Below are 18,913 nucleotides of genomic sequence, written 5' to 3'. Positions count from 1 at the left end.
AACACTGCTGTAATACAGCCCTGCATATTTCAGTTAGAGACACTGCCATAACACAGCCCTGCATATTTCAGTTAGAGACACTGCTGTAATATACCCCTGCATATTTCAATTAGAGACACTGCCATAATACAGCCCTGTATATTTCAGAGATTCTACAGTAATATAGCGCTACATATTTCAGTTACAGATGCTGCTGTATTACAGCCCTGCATATTTCAGTTTGAGACACTGCCATAATGTAGTGCTACATATTTCAGTTAGAAACACTGCTGTAATACAGCCCTGCATATTTCAGTTAGAAACACTGCTGTAATACAGCCCTGCATATTTCAGTTTGAGACACTGCTGTAATACAGCCCTGCATATTTCAATTACAGATGCTGTTGTAATATAGCCCTGCATATTTCAGTTAGAGACACTGCCATAATATAGCCCTGCATATTTCAGTTAGAGACACTGCCGTAATGTAGCACTACATATTTCAGTTAGAAACACTGCTGTAATACAGCCCTGCATATTTCAGTTAGAGACGCTGTTGTAATACAGCCCTGCATATTTCAGTTAGTAGCATCCATTCAATAGCTTCACGTTGCAGTGACTTGCTTTGATGACATTATCCACCCCCATAAGTTCTTTGAATGAAGGACTATATTCATTGCTGAATTTATTATTGTGTTTGCAAAATATTGATCTATCCAAGTAACTGATAAAAGAGCTAATAATAAACTGATGCAACAAGTGTGATAGTAGTATACAGTTTCTTATTTCCAGTTATAATTGTGTATATGTTTATAAGGTAATTACCAGGGTAAAAGTGAGGCACAGCTCTTTGAAAATACACACAGGTGTCTGAGATATATGGATTTGAGTCTCTAAAGTCTTCCAAATATAAACACAACCACATTGCTTATCCAAGTAATGGCATTAATTAAATGCTGTAAACAAACCAAGAAAACCACACATGATCAGTTCTCAAGATTTAACAACTGAACACAAAGATATATCACAAAGAGGTGTGTATTACTCTTGCATAAACTATTTTACAATTTGAAGAATTTTAATGAAATGATATGCATAGTTACCTTTATTAAGTTTACTGTGTGTGTGTGTGTGTGTGTGTGTGTGTGTGTGTGTGTATGTAATGTTCAAGCTAGAGAATTGCTAAAAATACTGAATGGGATGGACTCATAGCCATTTTTCTAAATCACAAATTAGGATGTAATTTTTCAGCTATTCACTATGTTGCCACCTACTATTAAATTGCAATCAGGATTGTATATTGGTTACACATAATACACCAAAAAAAAAAAGACACATAAATGAATATGCCATTGTATAAAACTTTTTATAATGAAAAATGAAAATACATACAGAATAGAATTGGAAGCACTTGCATATATACTGTTCAGATTAATACTGCTGGGAAGTTTTCTACAAGAAATGAATGATTTAAAATATCATTCATTTATCCTTTGTAAAATAGTGGACTCAAGGGAAATCACAAACCTGAACTGTTGCAAATTTTAAATAAATAAGCCATATAATGGAAAAATGTCATTATTATAAATATGCAACAAGAACTCCATCTAGCAGTTATGTGCAGATCAAAATAAATTAAATAATGTAAAAAAATTAAAGCTAATGCCAAATTTGATCAGACTTCAACAGGAAATAAATAACAAGGCATTTCATGATTATTTAAAGTAAAGGAAGGCAAATATTGATGGAAAGAGTATGAACTATATTTACAAAGTTGATAAGACAAATTATAATTTTCATAGTGTTTTAGGTACAGTGTCTAAAAACAATATGGGCATGTCATGAAATGCTTTACCCACAGAAGACAGTTCAAAAGAAGTGCATCCAACTTCACTAAAAATAACTCTAGTGGGAATTATGAAAATTGAAGATAAGTAGTAGCTGCATGGAGTCTGAAAATATCAGTATTCTTTTTGTAGAACATGAAATAAAATAAAATAAGAACTTTATATTTGTTTGAAACTGCATTAGAAATATACCATATATACTACAGGGTTGAAAGTAATCAGGAATTGTAGCTGTACTCAGACAAAACAGCAGCAGCCTGGCTAATTATAAACCTGTAAGTTTCTCTAGTGTGACTAGAAAATGTTTTAAGAGACTGCTATCAAGTCAGACTAAGTCACTACTGAAGGGATGAAAAATGTAGATATTTATCAGAACATCTTTACAGCATTTAGTTCTACTGCAGATTGTCATCAGATCCTACAATTAAATTATTTATTTGTTCTCAGGTAGGTGGGCATTTTACTAAGAGTCTGCAGTATGCACTATCAAATACAAACCATAATACAGATAATTAGTACAGCTGGATAACAAATGCATTAATCTTCTTCTTCTTTCGGCTGCTCCTGTTAGGGGTCACCACAGCAGATCAACTGTTTCCATTTCTTCCTGTCCTCTGCATCTTGCTCTGTCACACCAACCACCTGCATGTCCTCTCTCACCACATCCATAAACCTTATCTTAGGCCTTCCTCTTTTCCTGTTACCTGGCAGCTTCATCCTTAGCATCTTTTTCCCACTATACTCTGCATCCCTCCTCAGCACGTCCAAACCAATGTAATCTTGCCTCTCTGGCTTTGTCTCCAAACCTTCCAACCTGGGCTGACCCTCTAATATACTTATTCCTAATCCTGTCCATCCTCGTCACACCCAGTGCAAATCTTAACATCTTCAACTCTGCCACGTCAAGCTCTGACTCCTGCCTTTTTATCAATGCCACTGTCTCCAACCCGTATAACATAGCTGGTCTCACTACCCTCTTGTAGACCTTCCCTTTCACTCTTACTGGTACTCGTCTGTCACAAATCACTCCTGACACTCTTTTCCACCCACTCCATCCTGCCTGCACTCTCTTCTTCACCTCTCTTCCACATTCACCATTACTCTGAACTGTTGATCCCAAGTACTTAAACTCATTCACCTTCATCACCTCTACTCCCTGCATCCTCACCATTCCTCTATCCTCCCTCTCATTCACACACATATATTCTGTCTTAGACCTGCTGACCTTCATTCCTCTTCTCTCTAGAGCATATCTCCACCTCTCCAGGGTCTCCTCCACCTGTTCCCTACTCTCACTACAGATCACAAATGCATTAATACTGTAGCAAATGTTTTAGAAGATATTTATATGGAGGATATTTGTAAAATGTGACCAAAAAAGTCTTAGTCAGTGACAACAAACATTAAAAATGTTCCTTCATACTGAGCAGATTACAAGACATTATGGGTATTTCAGCAGGCCACTGAGTACTTATGAGGCATCAGAAGAAAGAGATTGAGTTTTGTAGTTAAGAAAGATAAATCAAGGTACACAAGGCAGATACACCATAATCATGCATTCTCGCTAAAGTAGTGAGATCCATGTTCATTTCCAAGATCATTTAACAAGTTTAGATATCAACCCATTTCTAACGTAAGCAGAGAGAGCAAGTTCCGGGTAACAGGAGCATTCCTGATATAAGCATGTTATCATAGGTTAAATCCATAATTCATCCTTTTAAAGGCTTGTGTTCCTAATCTGCGTAAGTTTTTGAATTATATGACTTATAGGTCCATGGCTAAATGAGAACAGAATCTTGATTAATAAATTTGAATTTGAGGGAAACTAATAGTGGAGTGGATCTTGCAATAGCTGGCAACTAGTAAGATTATTTTAGTAACAAATCTTGGTGCTGTCTGCTCCCATGCAATGGCATGAATTATCAGACTGGAATGGCATGAATTATCGGACTGTGTTTTTGTAGTTTGTAATATGACCATGTTAGCCATTGAATTAACTATACTGGGTATGTTTTTTCTAATAGTCTGTAACATGGCTATGTTAGCCATCGAAAAAGCTGTCAGATTCTGCTTTCTGTATTTTGTAACATGGCTATGTTGACACATGAATGAACTAGCATAGTGATTTCTGTACTTTGTAAAATGGCTGTGTTAGCAATCAAATGTACTATTGGATGGAGTTTTCTGTGGTTTGTATTATGGCTACGTTAGCAATTGAATGAACTGCCAGAAAGTATTTGCTGTACTTTGTAGCATGGCTATGTTAAGCATGAAATGAACTTTCAGTGTTTTCTGTAGTTTGTAAGGTGGCTATGTTAACCATCAAATGAATTATCAGATAGTGCTTTCTGTAGTTTGCAACATTACTATGTTAGTCATGAAATGAACTAATAAAGAGTGTTTTCTGTAGACTGTAACATGGCTATGTTAGCCATCAAATAAGATGTCAGGCTGTGTTTTCTGAACTTTATAACATGGCGATGTTAACAATTGAATGAACAGTGTTTTTCTGTAATTTGTAAAATAGTTATGTTAGTAATCAAATGAATTATTGGATAGTGTTTTCGGTGGTTTGTAGTATGTTTATGTTAGCAATTGAATGAACTATTGCACAATGTTTTCTGTAATTTGTAACATGGCTATGTTAACAATTGAATGAACAGTGTTTTTGTGTATTTTGTAAAATAGTTATATTAGTAATCAAATGAATTATTGGATAGTGTTTTCTGTGGTTTGTAATATGTTTATGCTAACAATTGAATGAGGTAATGGATATTGTTTTCTATGGTCTGTAACATGGCTGTGTTAGTCATCAAATGAACTGTCAGATTGTATTGTCTGTACTTTGTAACATGGCTATATTAGCAATTGAAGGAGCTATCAGATTGTGTTTTCTGTAGTTTATAACATGATTATGTTAGCCATCAAATGAATTATATCAGATTGTGCTTTCTGTATTTTGCAACTGGCTATGTTAATGAATGAATGAATGAATGGACTGTCGTAGTGATTTCTGTACTTTGTAAAATAGCTGTGTTAACAATCAAATGCACTAGTGGATGGAGTTTTCTGTGGTTTGTATTATGGCTACATTAGCAATTGAATGAACTGACAGAAAGTGTTTACTGTATTTTGTAGCATGGCTATGTTAAGCATGAAATTAACTATCAGATAGTGTTTTCTGAGTTTGTAACGTGGCTATGTTAACCATCAAATGAAATATCAGATAGTGTTTTCTGTACTTTGCAACATTACTATGTTAGTCTGTAACACAGTTATGTTAGCCATTGAATAAGCTGTCAGGCTGTGTTTTCTGAACTTTATAACATGACTATGTTAGCAATCAAATGAACTGCCAGATTGTGATTACTGTATATGTAATGGTTCTACTATGAAACATCCGCATTCTGAAAATCAAAGTCCCAAAAGAACAAAAAATACCCCAAAATCCAAAAGAATGGAAAAAATGCATTTTCATGTTTTTTGCAGGAGGCAAGCACCCCACAACCCCAAATTTATATCTACTAAGTCCATGGTTATACTAACTTGAAAAAGGGACAAATCTCCATGAGTAAGTGAAACATTTTTGGTGCACTATTAGAAACTTCACTGGCAATGATTTTCTATGGGACAAAGCATTTAGCATTATGCCGTCCATCTTTATTTCTGCAGACTACTGATGCTCAGGCAGTTTCACCTTGATAATTTGTAGGGAATTCATTGCAATGTTTGCAAAGGAGTTGAGTGCAACAACTGTAAAAGTGCACTCTTTTTCAGTCATGAGATGAGTAAAAGAGTAGCTTTCTGAGCTTGGGAGATAATCTCATTGATTGCAGTTTTCATTCAGATTTGACAAAAACTTTGAATTGGATTTCTTTGAAGAGTAATTGTAAAAATGCATTTATGTATTCTGCGCTACATCTTTTTTCAGATGAGAACCAGATCCTTTGAATTTCATAAGAATACTTACCAATTTACTAAATAAAATTTGTTTACTACCTAGAAATTAAGTAATCTTTTCACCTCTTTGAATGTTAAGGATTGGACAGCTCAAGCCTACTTGAGGTGACATGGATATACTTTATTAAAACAAAACAGCATCTCTGCATGTTAATGGGACATTTTAGGTGCTGATAGTTTATGTATGAAATATGAGAAAAAAGTAATTTTTCACACATTCTAAATTGTGAAGTTTGAGGCAGAACGTTAAATACTAATAGGTAAACAACACTGAATGCAAGTGCAGCTTTTAAATGAGACAGAACTGTGTACATGTTGACAATTAAGAACAGCAACATTTTCAAAACATTTTATTGCTGCAAATACATTCACCCACACCAGCCCATCAGACATGAATGAAAGTAGCAGGCATAAATAATCAATCTTTGAAACATCAGTCCGGTTACAGTACATGTAGTGTGTGATCAAAGATAGGAATGCGTACACACTGCAACCTGCCTTGTTTCTCATTGTCTATAATATCTTCACCTCCATATGTTTAGGGCATCAGCTTTATGGCAATTACATACTTCCCGTGCCAGAACTGCTGTTGGGGATTGTGTATGTGGTCCTCCTTCTTCATAAACCCACTAAGGAAAATTGCTTAAGCAAAGCTGTCTTGTGTCACTCAAGGATTATAAATGGTTATATCAAAAGTGCTCAGAAAGGTCATCACAGCTTGGAAAAACATGGTACAGCTAAACCTCTTTTTCTTGGCTATTTGCATATCCTTATACTGGGAGTACAATTCTCATGAAAGAATGTGGAACTAGTGCAGATAATTCCTTGAAGGTGCTGGGTATTTCCCGGGGGAACAAGGAACTCAGGGTGAGCAGCTGACAGGGTAGATGTGAAGATTGTGTGTCAACAGCAGATGAAGCCGACGACTCTGCTTTGCCTGAGAAAGTATTTTTTAAGACATAGATTTAATGGGATCTATATTACATTATCATAAAATCAAAATGTCAAATGGCACAACAGCGAAAGTGCCAAAATGTCGAGGGTCCGTTTTTGAGATCGCAGTACAGTGAAGATTGGGATATTTGCCCTTTCCTCACTGTAGCGTCATCTCGGAGTCAGAATACATATTTAGCGGGGGGGGGGCATAGCCCCCCACAATACCAAATTCGAGTTTCGGCATTTTCGCTCGTGTGAGCGTTCGACATTTTGCATATACAATGTTATGATATAGATGTGATTTAATCATGTAGGCTAAACAAAGTGATTCATCCTCAGTGTGGGCATGCTGCAATCCACTATGTCCTGCAACTTACTGAAAAAAAGATCTAATACAGTCTTTTAAGATTTGTTGAACATCAAGGCCAAAATCACTGAAAGTAGCCTCCATGATTTCCCAAAGACAACATATTCAAAGGTAGAGTACAATTGTCTGAATATGTTGCTAGGTGTGGAAAAGGTTTTCTCAGTCAACAGTAGTTCAAAATACTTCAGTCCCACATATTTTTCACAGTTGTCAAAGGGGGAATGCGTTGTCCCCATCCTTTGAGTGATTTACTTAACATAACAGATTTTTTTTCTGTAAGATGTAGCATCGAGGCAGGAAAACTTTATTGTTTTATTTATGTCTTTGTTTGATAACTGGGTAGAAATCTGCTCCCATTTCAGATATGAGCCAGGCCTAGAAAGGAGAAACAGTGATACAGATATATGTGCTAAAATATACACATAAATATATACAGTAAGTAATGCATGCCTTCAGCTTTACAGTGAGTATCACAATAAATTCAACCACAAAAACAGCCACAGAAGGAAATAGTAACCAATCGCCCAGTAGATAAAATGTAAAAAATTCTAGAAAGGCAGCAGGAGGACCAAAATCATATTATGAAGGATTTTATTGAACTTTACAGTAAGTAGTTTAAATACATAAGATATCTTTGGAAATAGATAAAACAAATAAGGAAATGTGAGCAGTAAAGTAAAACTGTATAGAAATTTACCAAGTTTTTATTTCTTTTTTTTAAAGAGGCTGGTAAGAAGGAGTATCTACTAGAATTGCCAATTTTTATCTGTGAAGCATTTGCAACTACAATCATTATTGAGTTGTTCAAGAAGAGCTATGCTGGTGTCTTCAATAGTTTCTTTATCCCTTAAATCCAGTCCAGCAACTGATATGCAAGCATGAAGTCCATCCTTGAAAGGATTGAGAGTCTGCAATCAGAGTAGATAGGTATGTGTAATCCAGTAAGATTAACAAGCTAAGACTTACAGCTTGTAGAATATGAGACTAGGGAAAGCTGAGTGTCTATCAACTAGGTTGCTGAATGGTGCATACTCTGTAATACAAAACATGGCTTCATGGAACCCCCAATAACACATCAATTCTTTATACCACTAGTATATATTACAACCCATGATAAGTTTTTGTGTGGTTCAAAATTACAACCAACACATAGCTTGTTACCTTCTCCCACTCAAACTACTTGCCTTGCTTTCACTTTGAGACTCTCCCCCCTCCTTCTGTTCTTCCTTCTCTACACTATCTTGCAGCTAAATACATACCCACATATTTACATTTCTGCGTACTACTTCCTGGGCGTGTATACCTCTCCCTGTGATTCTCCCTTTTCCCTCTCAGATTCTGTTTTTCACTGTCCAACTAATACAGTTGTTTGCTATCTCTGTTTACCTTTTTACCTGGTGTCATAGACAAAGTCAGTACATCTTTCTCCTCACTGATTCAGTATAAATAGGCTTCATAGGACAAATAAATGGGCAACGAGAATTTCCATCATCTACAAAACTTCATACACACAGTATGGCATGTATAGATTACAAAACAGCATCTGACAGCATCCCACATTCATTGACAAAGGAGTGCTTATTAATATATATATATATATATATATATATATATATATATATATATATATATATATATATGATGCGTTCTACACTGATCAATTACATTACAGTGACCATGAAACAGTGGCAAACCACTTTGCAGTTAAGCCATGATAAAGGACAAATTATTTTCCTAGGGATAAAAATTCAAAGGGGGATATTCCAGAGTGACTTTTGATCACAGCTGCTCTTTTGTCTTGCCTTTACCCCATTAAGCTGTCTACTTAACAGATTAGGTTATGGCTGCAATCCAGAAAACAACAAAGTGTACAGACTTCTTATCTTCTTTTCGTAGATGATTTAAAACTGTATAGTCCATCAGATGAGGAACAGAAAGCACAACTGAAAGTGGTCAAATGTTTCTCAGATAATATAAGAATGTCATTTGGTCCTGATAAATGCGCAAGAGGAACATTTTAATCAGGAAAGCTACAGCACCATGAAAATATCATTCTGGGAAAGGAATGTACAAATATTTGGGAATTGATGAAGGTTTGCAATAAAGCATGAACAAATGTGAACAAAATTCAACAAAGAATATTTTAAAAGACTAAAATTAATTCTAAAAACAGCCTTGATATTTAGGAACAAGGTCCAGGCTATAAACCATTTTGTTCTTCCTATTCTAATTTACAGTTTTGGCATAACTGACTTGCTGCTAAAGGTATTAGATCAGTTGTACATGAAAACAAGAAAAGTGCTTCATGCTTATGAAATGACATCTAAAAATCAGTGTAAACCAAGATTACATATACCTCGTTCTGAAGATGTATGAGCCTCCGTGAAATTGATTACATGTACAGATCTGCAATCATAGGACTCCACATATATCTGCTGACCTCACAAGACCCAAACATGAAGAAAACAAATCTAAGATGGTTTCACTGCTTAGTTTAGCAGAAGCATATCTCTGTCAAGTGGGAATGGAAACCAGAAAAGAAGTAGATAAAAATTAGGCAGCAAATGAATGTGCCAAAAAGCAAAAGAAAGAATATAAGGTGAAGGATCAGATGAAAAGGCAAGATATATTACTGATACATGTAACTTCATATGAATTTATTTAGATATGCTACTGATACAAGTAACTCAACGTTAATTTTATTAAATATGCTACTGATACATGTAATTTCACATAAATTTATTTAGATATGCTACTGACACATGTAACTTGACATAAATTTAAAACTTCCAATGTTCAATTAAACCAAATAAACCAGAACGGACAAGCTTCCAACAGGCCAAACTCAAACAATAAAACTTAGAGCTTTCATTCACTTTATTAACGTGTATATATTTATATATGCTACTGATACATGTAACTCCACATGAATTTATTTAGATATGCTGCTGATACATGTAACTACACATGAATTTATTTAGATATGCTACTGATACATGTAACTCCATATGAATTTATTTAGATATGCTACTGATACATGTAACACTCCACATGAATTTAATTAGATATGCTACTGATACATATAACTCCACATTAATTTAATAAGATATGCTACTGATACATGTAACTCTGCATGCATTTATTTAGACATGCTACTGATACATGTAACTTCATATGAATTTATTTAGATAAGCTACTGTTACATGTAACTCCATGTGAATTTATTTAGATATGCTACTAATACATGTAACTCCACATGAACTTATTTAGATATGCAACTGATACATGTAACTTGACATGAATTTATTTAGATCTGCTACTGATACATGTAACTACACATGAATTTATTTAGATATGCTACTGATACATGTAACTCCATATGAATTTATTTAGATATGCTACTGATACATGTAACACTCCACATGAATTTAATCAGATATGCTACTGATACATATAACTCCACATTAATTTATTAAGATATGCTACTGATACATGTAACTCTGCATGCATTTATTTAGACATGCTACTGATACATGTAACTTCATATGAATTTATTTAGATAAGCTACTGTTACATGTAACTCCATGTGAATTTATTTAGATATGCTACTAATACATGTAACTCCACATGAACTTATTTAGATATGCGACTGATACATGTAACTTGACATGAATTTATTTAGATCTGCTACTGATACACGTAACTCCGTACAAATTTATTTAGATATGCTACTGATACATGTAACTCCACATGAATTTATTTAGAAAGGCAACTGATATATGTAACTCTGTATGAATTTATTTAGATATGTTACTGATACATGTAACTCCGTATGAATTTATATAGATATGCTACTGATACATGTAACTCCACATGAATTTATTTAGATATGCTACTGATACATGTAACTCCACATAAATTTATATAGATATGCTACTGACACATGTAACTTGACATGAATTTATTTAGATATGCTACTGATACATGTAACTCCACATGAATTTATATAGATATGCTACTGACACGTAACTCCGTATGAATTTATTTAGATATACTGCTGGTACATGTAACTCCACATGAATTTCTTTAGATATGCTACTGATACATGTAACTCCGCATGAATTTATTTAGATATGCTACCAATACATGTAACTTGACATGAATTTATTTACATATGCTACTGATACATGTAGCTCCTTATGAATTTATCCAGATATGCTACTGATACATGTAACTCCACATGAATTTATTTAGATATGCTAGGGACACATGTAACTCCACAAGAAATTATTTAGATATGCTACTGATACATGTAACATGACATGAATTTATTTAGATTTGCTACTGATACATGTCACTCCATATGAATATATTCAGATATGCTACTGATACATGCAGCTCGTTTTGAATTTATTTAGATATGCTACTGATACATGTAACTCCACATGAATTTATTTAGATAGGCTACTGATACATGAAACTCCGTATGAATTTATTTAGATATGCTACTGATACATAATACACTCCACATGAATTCAATTAAATATGCTACTGATACATATAACTAACAACACGTGAATTTATTTAGATATTCTACTGATACATGTAACTTGACATGAATTTATTTAGATCTGCTACTGATAAATGTAACTCCGTATGAATTTATTTAGCTGTACTATTGATACATCTAACTCCACGTGAATTTATTTAGATAGGCTACTGATATATGTAACACGGTATGAATTTATTTAGATATGTTACTGATACATTTAACTCCATATGAATTTATGTTGATATGCTATTGATACATGCAACCCCACATGAATGTATTTAGATATGCTACTTATACATGTAACCCCACATGAATTTATTTATATATGCTACTGATACATGTAACTCCACATGCATTTATTTAGATATGCTACTGATGCATGTAACTCCAGATGAATTTATTTAGATATTCTACTGATACATGTAACTCGACATGAATTTATTCAGATATGCTACTGATACATCTAACTCCAAATTAATTTATTTAGATATGCTACTGAGACATGTAACTTGACATGAATTTATTTACATATGCTACTGATACATGTAACTCCTTATGTATTTATTCAGATATGCTACTGATACATGTAACGCCACATGAATTTATTTTGATATGCTAGGGATACATGTAACTCCACAAGAATTTATTTAGATATGCTACTGATACATTTAACTCCACATGAATTTATTTTGATATGCTACTGATACATGTAACTCCATATGAATTTATTTAGATATGCTACTGATACATGTAACTCCACATGAATTTATTTAGATATGCTACTGATACATGTAACTCTGTATGAATTTATTTAGATATGCTACTGATACATGTAACTCCACATGAATTTATTTAGATATGCGACTGATACATGTAACTCCTTATGAATTTATTTATATATGCTACTTATACATGTGACTCCACATGAATTTATTTAGATACGTTACTGATACATGATACACTCCACATAAATTTATTTAGATATGCTACTGATACATGTAACACCACATGAATTTATTTAGATATGCTACTGACACATGTAACTCCACATGAATTTATTAAGATATGCTACTGATACATTTTACTCCGTATGAATTTATTTAGATATGCTACTGATAAATGTAACTCTGTATGAATTTATTTAGATATGCTACTGATACATGTAACTTCACATGAATTTATTTAGATATGCTACTGATACATGTAACTTGACATGAATTTATTTAGACATGCGACTGATACATGTAACTCCACATGAATTTATTTAGATATGCTACTGATACATGCAATGCCGCATGAATTTATTCATATATGCTACTGATATATGTAAATCTGTATCAATTTATTTCAGTATGCTACTAGTACATTTAACTCCACATGAATTATTTTAGATATGGTACTGAGACATGATACACTCCACATGAATTTATTTAGATATGCTAGTGATAAATGTAAATCCACATGAATTTATTTAGATATGCTAATGATGCATGTAACTCCGTATAAATTTATTTAGATACGCTACTGATACATGTAACTCCTTATGAATTTATTTAGATATGCTATTGATACATGTAACTACATATGAATTTATTTAGATATGCTACTGATACATGTAACTTCACATGAATTTATTTAGATATGCTCCTGATACATGTAACTTCACATGAATTTATTTAGATATTCTACTGATAAATGTAACTCCACATGAATTTATTTAGACATGCTATTGATACATGTAACTCCACATGAATATATTTAGACATGCTACTGATACATGCAACTCCATATGAATTTATTAAGATATGCTTCTGATACATGTAACTTGACATGAATTTATTTAGACATGTTACTGATATATGTAACTCAGTATTAATTTATATAGATATGCTACTGATACTTGTAACTCCACATGAATTTATTTAGATATGCTACTGATACATGTAACGCCACATGAATTTATTTAGATATGCTCCTGATACATGTAACTTCACATGAATTTATTTAGATATTCTACTGATAAATGTAACTCCACATGAATTTATTTAGACATGCTATTGATACATGTAACTCCACATGAATATATTTAGACATGCTACTGATACATGCAACTCCATATGAATTTATTAAGATATGCTTCTGATACATGAAACTCCACATGCATTTATTTAGATATGCTACTGATACATGTAACTCCTTTTGAATTTATTTACATATGCTAATGATACATGTAACTCCACATACATTTATTTAGATATTCTACTGATACATGTAACTCCTTATGAATTTTAGATATGAACTGATACATGCAACTCCATATGAATGTATTTAGATATGCGACTGATACATGTAAATCCACATGATATACTTATGCGACTGATACATGTAACGTGACATGAATTTATTTAACATGCTACTGATGCATGTAAATCCACATTTATTTATTTATATATGCTACTGATACATGTAAATCCACATTTATTTATTTATATATGCTACTGATACATGTAACTCCAAATTCATTTATTTAGATATGTTACTGATACATTTAACTCCACATTAATTTATTTAGATATGCTACTGAAACGTAACTCCACATGAATTTATTTAGACATACTACTGATGTAACTCCACATGAATTAATTTAGATATGCTACTGATACATGTAACTCCATATGAATTTATCTAGATATGCTACTGATACATGTAACTACGTTTGACTTTTTTTGATATGCTACTGATACATGTAACTCATTATGAATTTATTTAGATATGCTTATATACATGTAACTCCACATGAATTCATTTAGATATTCTACTGATACACGTAACTTGACATAAATTGGTTTAGACATGCTACTGATATATGTAACTCCACATGAATTTATTTTGATATGCTACTGATACATGTAACGCCATATGAATTTATTTAGACATGCTACTGATACATGTAACACCACATGAATTGATTATGATATGCTAGTAATACATGTAACTCCTCATGAATTTATTTAGATATGCTACTGATACATGTAACTCCACATGAATTTATTTAGATATGCTACTGATATATGTAACTCCATATGAATTTATTTAGATATGCTACTGATACATGTAGCTCGGTATGAATTTATTTAGATATGCTACTAATAGATGTAACTCCACATGAATTTATTTAGATATGCTACTGATACATGTAACGTGACATAAATTTATTTAGATCTGCTACTGATACATGTAACTCTGTATGAATTTATTTAGATATGCTACTGATACATTTAACTCCACATGAATTTATTTAGATAGGCTACTGATATATGTAACTCCGTATGAATTTATTTAGATATGCTACTGATACATGTAACTCCACATTCATTTATTTAAATATGCTACTGATACATGTAAATCCACATAAATTTATTTAGATATGCTACTGACACATGTAACTTGACATGAATTTATTTAGATATGCTACTGATACATGTAACTCCACATTAATTTATTTAGATAGGCTACTGATATATGTAACTCCGTATGAATTTATTTAGATGTGTTACTGATACATGTTATTCCGTATGAATTTATTTAGATATGCTACTGATACATGTAACTCCACATTAATTTATTCAGATATGCCACTAATACCTGTAATTCCACATGAATTTATTTAGATATGCTACTGATAAATGTTACTTGACATGAATTTATTTACATATGCTACTGATACATGTAACTCCGTATTAATTTTTTTAGATATGCTACAGATACATGTAACTCCACATGAAATTATTTAGATATGCTGCTGATACATGTAACTACACATGAATTTATTTAGATATGCTACTGATACATGAAACTCTGCATGGATTTATTTAGACATGCTACTGATACATGTAACTTCATATGAAATTATTTAGATATGCCACTGATACATGTAACTCCACATGAATTTACTTAGATATTCTACTGATAGATGTAACATGACATGAATTTATTTAGATAGGCTACTGATACATGTAACTCCTTATGAATTTTAGATATGCTACTGATACATGTAACTCCACATGAATTTATTTAGATATGTTACTGAGACATGATACACTCCACATGAATTTATTTATATATGCTACTGATACATATAACTCCTTATGAATTTATTTAGATATGCTACTTTTACATGTAACTCCGTATGAATTTATTTAGATATGTTACTGATAAATGTAGCTCCACATGAATTTATTTAGATATGCTACTGATACATGTAACTTGACATGAATTTATTTAGACATGCTACTGATACATGTAACTCCACATGAATTTATTTAGATATGCTACTGATACATGTAACTCCGTATGAATTTATTTGGATATGCTACTGATACATGTAACTCTGCATGAATTTATTTAGACATGCTACTAATACATGTAACTTCATATGAATTCATTTAGACATGCTATTGATACATGAAACTCCGTATAAATTTATTTAGATATGTTAATGATACATGTAACTTGACATGAATTTATTTAGATCTGTTACTGATACATGTAATTCCGTATGAATTTATTTAGATGGAATACTGATACATATAACTCCACATGAATTTATTTAGATAGGCTATTGATATATGTAACTCCATATAAATTTATTTAGATATGTTACTGATACATGTAACTCCGTATGAATTTATTTAGATATGCTACTGATACATGAAACTCCACATGCATTTATTTAGATATGCTACTGATACATGTAACTCCTTTTGAATTTATTTAGATATGCTTCTGATACTTGATACACTCCACAGGAATTTATTTAGATATGTTACTGATACATGTAACTCCACATGAATTTAATTAGATATGCTAATGATACATATAACTCCACATTCATTTATTTAGATATGCTTCTCATACATGTAACTCCTTATGAATTTATTTAGATATGAACTGATACATGTAACTCCATATGAATTTATTTAGATATGCTACTGATACATGTAACTCCACTTTAATTTATTTAGATATGCTACTGAAACATGTAACTCCACATGAATTTATTTAGACATGCTACTGATGTAACTGCACATGAATTTATTTAGATATGCTACTGATACATGTAACTCCATATAAATTTATGTAGCTATGCTATGGATACATGTAACTCTGTATGAATTTATTTTCACATGCTACTGATACATGTAACTCCTTCTGAATTTATTTACATATGGTTCTGATACATGTACTCCACATGAATTTATTTAGATATGCTACTGATACATGTAACTTGACATAAATTTATTTACACATGCTACTAATACATGTAACTCCAAAAGAATTTATTTTGATATGCTACTGATACATGTAACTCTGTATGAATTTATTTAGATATCCTACTGATACATGTAACACCACATGAATTTATTTTGATATGCTACTGATACACGTAACTCCACATGAATTTATTTAGATATGCTACTGATACATGTAACTCCTTATGAATTTACTCAGATATGCTGCTGATACATGTAACTCCACATGAATTCATTTAGATGTGCTACTGATGCATGTAACTTGACATTAATTTATTTAGATTGGCTACTGGGACATGTAACTCTGTATGAATTTATTTAGATATGCTACTGATACATGTAACTCTGCATGCATTTATTTAGACATGCTACTGATACATGTAACTTCATATGAATTTATTTAGATAAGCTACTGTTACATGTAACTCCATGTGAATTTATTTAGATATGCTACTAATACATGTAACTCCACATGAACTTATTTAGATATGCGACTGATACATGTAACTTGACATGAATTTATTTAGATCTGCTACTGATACACGTAACTCCGTACAAATTTATTTAGATATGCTACTGATACATGTAACTCCACATGAATTTATTTAGAAAGGCAACTGATATATGTAACTCTGTATGAATTTATTTAGATATGTTACTGATACATGTAACTCCGTATGAATTTATATAGATATGCTACTGATACATGTAACTCCACATGAATTTATTTAGATATGCTACTGATACATGTAACTCCACATAAATTTATATAGATATGCTACTGACACATGTAACTTGACATGAATTTATTTAGATATGCTACTGATACATGTAACTCCACATGAATTTATATAGATATGCTACTGACACGTAACTCCATGAATTTATTTAGATATACTGCTGGTACATGTAACTCCACATGAATTTCTTTAGATATGCTACTGATACATGTAACTCCGCATGAATTTATTTAGATATGCTACCAATACATGTAACTTGACATGAATTTATTTACATATGCTACTGATACATGTAGCTCCTTATGAATTTATCCAGATATGCTACTGATACATGTAACTCCACATGAATTTATTTAGATATGCTAGGGACACATGTAACTCCACAAGAAATTATTTAGATATGCTACTGATACATGTAACATGACATGAATTTATTTAGATTTGCTACTGATACATGTCACTCCATATGAATATATTCAGATATGCTACTGATACATGCAGCTCGTTTTGAATTTATTTAGATATGCTACTGATACATGTAACTCCACATGAATTTATTTAGATAGGCTACTGATACATGAAACTCCGTATGAATTTATTTAGATATGCTACTGATACATAATACACTCCACATGAATTCAATTAAATATGCTACTGATACATATAACTAACAACGTGAATTAATTTAGATATTCTACTGATACATGTAACTCGACATGAATTTATTCAGATATGCTACTGATACATCTAACTCCAAACTAATTTATTTAGCTGTACTATTGATACATCTAACTCCACGTGAATTTATTTAGATAGGCTACTGATATATGTAACACGGTATGAATTTATTTAGATATGTTACTGATACATTTAACTCCATATGAATTTATGTTGATATGCTATTGATACATGCAACCCCACATGAATGTATTTAGATATGCTACTTATACATGTAACCCCACATGAATTTATTTATATATGCTACTGACACATGTAACTTGACATGAATTTATTAAGATATGCTACTGATACATGTAATTCCGTATGAATTTATTTAGATATACTACTGATACATGTAACTGCACATGAATTTCTTCAGATATGCTACTGGTACATGTAACTCCACATGAATTTATTTAGATATGCTACTGATACATGTTACTTGACATGAATTTATTTACATATACTACTGATTCATGTAGCTCCTTATGAATTTATAG

The sequence above is a fragment of the Protopterus annectens genome, chromosome 14.part0, assembly GCF_019279795.1.
Source record: "Protopterus annectens isolate FY-2018-M chromosome 14.part0, PAN1.0, whole genome shotgun sequence".
Taxonomy (NCBI): domain Eukaryota; kingdom Metazoa; phylum Chordata; order Ceratodontiformes; family Protopteridae; genus Protopterus; species Protopterus annectens.
The sequence above is the reverse complement of the archived record's forward strand: the minus strand, read 5'-3'. Positions refer to the sequence as shown.